Genomic DNA, 7,623 nt, shown 5'->3' on the forward strand with positions numbered 1-7,623 from the left:
CCGTGTGTCAGTCACTGCGCACTGAGCTGTGTCTAGAGGGCGGATCATAATTCATTTTTCCTGTCCTCTTTGGCCGCGCCTCCCGTAAGCTTGTTGTGTGGTTTTATCTTGAGCTTTGAGGGGAAAAAACAGTCTTTCACTGTAACATTCTTATAAGTATTTTCAAATGCACCTTTGATTAAAATTTGCCTACACACAAATCCTGAAATGACAGTGACCCATACACAACATAATGCATCCAGTGATGATGTCTACTTAATTAACTTAATTAACCTATGATTTTGAGGTAGCCTAATTGCAATTTACTTATTTTTTATCAGCTATACTTTACACTTATATTCTTCTACATTACTGAGGACAATGTTGTAGGCCTTTGCTCTTTGCTCCACTAAGTTAATTTGACAGCTACAGTTACTTTTCACAAGATCTAAAGAAATTATGCTTTTTACACAAATACACAACAGAATATAAGATACTTAAAATTATATTACCTCATCCAGAAACAACATGCTTACTCTGCAATAATGATCCAAATATAAAAATAAATAATAATATAACACTCTGAATGGGGCCATTCTGCACAACAGGTACTTTTACTTGTGATACTTTCAGTGCATTTTGCTGCTAATACTCCTGTACTTTCACCTAATTAACATTCCCATCTCCACTGGCTTTGACCATTTCAAGTGGTTTTTTTTCCTTGTTATGTCTGAACTGAATAATTTTTTAGAGGCCTGAAGAGATAACATTAATCTGTGATTCATAAAAAACATAGCAAAGATTACGGTAAAATCTGAAAAAAATAAACATTATTTTGGGGAGCAGGAATGTGCTTTACCATTTTTTTTAATCCTATCACCCTTAGTGGGGTCCCCAACGTTTGGTCTGCTGTTGGACCCCGACTGACACCCCACCTCCTGCCCTCATGCAATCTATGTGCCCTATTGCATCCAGCTTCCATTAAATTCAGCCTGTAAATTCAACCAGTATTCTTACACTGGAATAAATACTTAGTTTTTGTTTACTTTGTTGTAATTTAAACACAACATAACAATATTCATGTAATGAATATTAAATAACAAATCAGCAGTGAATTAAATGAATAAAATCATTTGACATGCAGTGACCCTGGGGCTTTTGGGGCCCCTATGGGTCTGGGGACCTGTGATGTTTGCCTGCTTTGCATGTTTGGCAACATAGCCTTGTTTGAATCCTCATATGGCTAGTATTCATTTACAGTTGTTTTATCATGTGTATAAATATTGTATATATACCCAGTGGCCAGTTTATTAGGTAAACGTGGTTAAAACTACTACAGTGTAATACATCAGTCCTGCAAATGAATCTTACTTTCATGAGGCTGTAATAATTAATAATAACAGTTCTTTACACATTGTGACCTTAATTATAAGGTTATATCTCCTTTTCTATCAGTAAAACTGATATGCGGTAAAGTTTTCTGTTACTAGTCAGAATAACAGGAACACTAGAGATACTGTAATTCTGTGGTCACAATATGCACACACACAGTGAAGACACTACAAATCTGCACTTGCAGGATACCTCTCGTCTCAGTGATGGAAGAAGTACTCAGATAATTTACTTAAGTAAAAGTAGAAATATTGCCAGATGAAAATACTTATAAAAACTATCACTGTGAGCAAGATATATGTCAGCAGTCTCAAAAGTAACAGCACTCATACAGATTGCCTTTTCACGGTGTTATATTATGTATTATTATTACAACAGTATATCATATTTATGTATTAGCACTAATGCATGACTGAACATGCAAGCAACATTTTAATGTGGTATAATTCTAACTGATTTACATGTTGCTCATTAATTTCATACATGACAAAGCAAGTTTTATAAACTGATAATATGCTTTGAATGTAAATTAGGCAGAGAAACTATATTTCAACTTCCAACTTAAACTTTAATGTCTCACAGCCAAGTAAAACACAGTACCCACATATACCTGAACATAAAACATAATAAATTACATAAAACATGATAAATTACATAAAACATATTACATTTATTTGTAAAATAAATTCAACAATACCCAATATAAGCTTATAGAAAACAATGTACATCAGAGCAAGCTGTAACATAAAAACTGGAGTACACTGTCATCATCCCATCCAGTCATCCAAGATCACCATCATCGAACACTAATCATCATCATCAGATGACAAAATGATTTCTCACTCTGTTAGACCTGTAGCTGCTACATCTTACAAATGAATGTATTGAAAGTGCATTATTTCCCTTTGAAACATAGTGGAGTTGAATGGTGAAGCAGCATAAACTGGGAATACTCGAGTGTAGTGTTTCAAAAATTCTACATAAATAGAGCCTTGAGTAAATTTACTTCTTCCATCCGAGTGTTCTTGCGCCTTGAGCTGCATCACACTGTGTTGCTCAATATAGAAAATAAGGCAGCCGGTCTGATTGTTGTATGCAAATTATATCAACTTCCAATCTGCATCCAAGCAGTGACAGGCAGGGGACTCTATATGCTCTTTTAAGAGCTAATTCAGATACTTTAAAAGGATCGCAGGGACAAGATGCAAGGAGTCTCATAAACAACCTGCTTTGGTTAGCTGAAAGAAAACACACAGTTGCTTTCTCTCTCTTTTCTTTATCTTTTTTTCACTCACTCAACCCAGACGCTCACGCAATCCCACCCATCATCACCCCCACACATACCCTTCCACCCAAACTGCCACACACACACACTCACATCACAGAAAAAAGGCTATTTTCTGTCCTCGACTGTTCTGATGGGATAACAGTCCGACCTGTACCGGCATGAGTCTGCGTCCGTATCGCACCATCACAGAGGGGATAAAGGAGTTAGCGTGCCTCCATCGAGATGTGTCCTGTTCCGCCTGGTGGAGATGAATGTTCTTTATCAGATAACACGTCTCAAACATTGCATACTGCAGTGGAGACGTTTCACTCAAGCAACATGTAATTCTGTGTGGCTGTGAGTCACTGTAACACTTCAAAGTAAGAAAAAGTCCAGGGAAAGCCACTTTATTTTGCTCTCGGTGATGAGTTCATATGGGAAAGGTCAAAGGTGACAGGAGAGCTGTGAGGCCAGAAAGACTGATTCTCTGTAGAGTGTACCAAAACAAACAAAAGCCCAAAAATAATAAGCAGAACTTATTAAGAGTTTTATGAAAAGACAAATTATTTCCCAGACCTGGAAGTCTTCCAACGCTCCAACGCACCATATGGAATCTCTGATATGAGCACAGATGCTGGGAAAGATGTAAATCTGAGTTTGTAACAGTTGCATGTTTTCAGTTTCAGCACTGCACGGCTGACTTCATAAATGTTTTTCTGGTGATGTGGACCAGACACAAACAATGTCTCATCCGTCAACATACTTACAAAACGTGTTCTACTGCTCTTCTGCTTTATATCTGGCTGTGTATTAGGCAGCTGTGGTGCAGAGTGTAATCTATTAGGATTTTCCCCAATATTAGAATTTAAACACAACTTTTATTCACTAAGAAAGCCAAATATATCTGACTGAATATAATAATAATAAAGAAATAATAGCTGCAATTTGTATATCATTGCTCTCAACCCTGTATACTGTATACAGCTCAGAAAAACATACTTAACATTGTTTTATCAGCTTGATACTTGATGATTTTCTGATAAATTGCTTGTAAACATGATTTTGAACTGGTCAGGGAGTTTGACCTCTCTAACTTTAATTGAACCCAAACATGAGTAATGTCACTTCGTAGGATAAGAAACTGTACATTCTTTGTCTGGGAAAGACTTTTTTGCAAACAAATGGCATATATACTGGGTTACACGTTGCCCATATAAAATATAAACCATGTAGTTTTACCTTAATTGGCATAATACGGTCGTTTAAAGGGAAGAGTTACCACATCAAAACATCCTTCTGCATTTTAGGTTTTTAAAAAGGTCAGAAGGAAAGAAAAAAGAAAAGATGATTTAAAGGAAACAGAATCATCCTCAGTAAACTATAAAGACATAATGCCATATCCAAACAAATCATGTAAGAAGGAACACTGAAAATATTGAAACTCTTGGATCTTTGACTGTAATCAAAATATTCCTTGAGGAATTTTTCATCCTTAAATGATACAAAATTGGTAACATCTAGCATATTTTTACATGCAAACTGTTTTACTCAGAAAGTTTCTTTAAGAAAATACGCAGGATAACCAAATACAGTGAGAACAAGGAATGTGGAAGACTTTTACCAAGAGAAGTGATGAACCGTTGGCCCCTGGGAGCCTCAGAAAAAATCTCCTAATTTGCTACTTCCAGACTGACCTTTGCTTTCTTTGAGGCTGCAACTGCTCATTTATTTCATTGAAATCAGTCCGAATTGGGGTGGTTTACAATTGACACAACGAGTTTGGCATGACCTTTTCTCCTTGCTATAAATTGGTACTCATTGAATCTGAAGGGGGAGGTGGGTTGCTAGAGGAGGGACAGTGGGGGAAGGGGGAGGGAGGGTTGCGTTGGCTGGGGGCCGATGGGGGATTGGGTGGAAATCACAGCACTGAAAATGGCAGTGTGGTGAAAGAGGGGCCTGATTGCATTGGGACAGCATGCGAAAGGGAGCAGCATGTTCAGCCCAATCAGAGCGACATAAGGAAAAAGTGCTCTTATCAACCAGTAATGGCCCACTTGACAATCACACAGGCACAAAACTGCTCTATTTAACGCTGATTGCAAAAACTGCTGCCCCCCCCATCTCGGAGCCGCATGACTCCCCGAGATCTCCCTGCCACCTCCCAGCTTACAGCCAAGACCCGTTCCTGAATGGAATTTATAATCACCCCTCTTTTATTTCTACGCTAATTGTTATTTTAAGACTTACGTTGTGTATTATGCATTTAGTGCTGGTGAAATGTCTGCCTTGATTACTGCGTTTATTGTGAGCATTAAAGGTATATCCATCTCAGTTCCACCATCTCAGTCTGTTTTTCCACCTGGCTGTTCATCTTAGTTCAAGTCCACATTTTAATGTGACAGAGTCCTGCTGCAGAGCACATGTATGTAAAGGTAGCTCTGCAATGCATGCTCTAAAGCAGACTTGTTTATCAATTAAATCAATAGAAAATCGATAAACATATCAACTTCAGTCTCCACTTTAATTAGATGGCCTAAGAACATGATTTTATTCAGGATTTAAAAAATGTCGCCGGACATTTAACAAGAGCTTGAGAACTTATTGAAAAAAACTTGAATAATTAACTTAGTGCGGGGCAGGGTGGCCAAAAATGCTGTCATGATATGAAATTGTTCACATTAGTCGATATCAATAATAATCAAGATGTCAATATCATAATTTCTTTCAAGTTTAAAGGCTGATTTTGCTCCTGAGTCAAAGTTGAAGAGACCACATGGTAAATTGTGGTTTTAAACTAATCTTTCAGAATATGACAAACACAAACAGCAGAACATTTCACGAATCTGAAGGAGAACATTCAACACAATTACAATGATCAAATCTAAGTTGAGCAGTGGTTACCTCAATTCTTGCGGTGACTCCAAGCATAGGAATTCATTATATCAAATATTAATTGCCCCTTTGTCATATTTCTATTGAGGAAAATTGTATCTATCGTTAATCATTATCATTATTGTCTTCTCATCCAATCCCAGCATCAACCTGCTGTTACCCCTCTGTTTTTCATTAATACTTATTTCACTTATAAGAGTGGCAGGAGTGGCAGCGGGGATATTTCTTTGTTTTGTTGACTTCTGGATATTTTTGTATTTTCTACCAGGATCAGGAATCTTCAATAAATTCTTATTCTGTGCGTTTTGTACTTTACCTACTTCACGAGAATAATAATATTACTGAATCTGACAGTTATTTAGCTCATTTCCAACAATGCTAACTTTGTAAATAAACATCTGAACAGTGCTTTCCAAGGTTCTTAGCATGAATACACAAATCGACACATGGACATTGATTCAAATAAGAAATTTCTAGCACACACACACAGACTCCTGTGTTCACATACCCTAGCTATTGTTTTTTCATTTCTACTTTTCCTCTTTCTTATCATCCCTCCTCTACATTCCCATCCCACCTTCTTCCTTTCTTTTCGTCTGGGTTGTGCAGCCTTCTTGCCACAGACATCCACAGGCGCGTGTTGGCGTCCTGGTGTGAAGCAGGAGGAAAGGAGCGCAGTGCAGAGACGCTGCTGGGCGTAAATGTACAACAAGCACACAGATTAGACACCTTCGACCTGGGTGAGTCCACCATGCAAAGCCAAAAGAGAACAAAGAAACTGGGTAGTAATAAGAAATAAATTTTAATTATCATAGAATGAATTATGCCCTCTTACGTTATCTTTTTATGTACATGTATTTTTATATTTGTTTATATTTTCAAATTGGCACAATAAAAAATGGTTTGAGAAACTGCTTGTAACCTTGAAGCATTGCTGTGTTGCCTTACATGTTGTTAACTCAATCACAATTCACAGTTGAAATCAGTGTTGATTGCCAACTTCGACAAAAATGCATGACTTTTTTCTTTGAGACTCTGGATGTATCAGCTGTTTATGCACTCTGTGTGTCACTTCATGTTGACACACAGAGTGCATAAACAGCTCCAGAATCTAATTCTGTTCCTTTTTTCTAAATCTTCACTGACAGAAATATGTTTTTAGTATATCAGAGGATGTTTGCAGATGCTAATTGTCATGACTCTCATTTCCTACATTAACCCTGCATTTATGTTTGAAGGAAATCAGACATGACACTTAGAACTGATTGTCCTTTTGGAAGTTTCTCCTCAGGATCTGTGGATCTCAGCCAGAGTGAGACCTTCAGGTTCTTGGTCACTTCTCTTACCAAGGCCTTTCTCCCCCGATCGCTTCATTGGGCGATGCAGTCAGATGTAGGACGAACCCTGGTTCTTTCAAACTTCTTCCATTTAAGAATCATGGAGGCCACTGTGCTCTTGGGAGCAGCAGAAATTTTATTTTGTTGCCTTCCTCAGATCTTCGCAGGCCGTTCCTCCCGCCTCATGGCTTGGTTTTGGTTTTTGCTCTGATTTGCATTGTCAGCTGTGAGACTTTATATAGGTGTGTGACAGGTGTGTACATCTTCAAATCATGTACAATCAGCTGAACTTACTGCAGGTGGACTCAAGGTAAAGGTGTGGAAACTGTCTGAATTATGTTATAGTGATATTTAAGTTTTTCCTTAGTGTAGGAGTGTAGGGGATTATTATGGGTCTATTAGGGGTCTGAATACTTTCTGAATGCATTGCACACCAGTGAGCATTCACTTAGAGTAGACATTCAGCACCAAATTAATACTTAATGATTTTTTTTTAAGAAATATTTCACTTCACAAGAAATGGGCTAAAGGGTCTTTGCATTTGTGAACAAGAAAAAGTAAATGTAGGTGATATTATTTAATTGTGCTAATGGGATCTACTTTTTTGAGAATTTGTGGGAAAGCACTAAATTTGAGGTCAAAATTATACATTGAATAAAGACCCTGGGTTCAGCCTCCTTTGTCCAGCATCAGGCTCAAGTTTTCTTGAGAAAGATACTCCACGTCTGCCAAGCCTATAACCTCTGACTATATATA

The sequence above is a fragment of the Seriola lalandi genome, unplaced genomic scaffold (genome assembly GCF_002814215.2).
Source record: "Seriola lalandi dorsalis isolate HSWRI2012SDOR001 ecotype SW California unplaced genomic scaffold, Sedor1 jcf7180002054353, whole genome shotgun sequence".
Classification (NCBI taxonomy): Eukaryota; Metazoa; Chordata; class Actinopteri; order Carangiformes; family Carangidae; genus Seriola; species Seriola lalandi.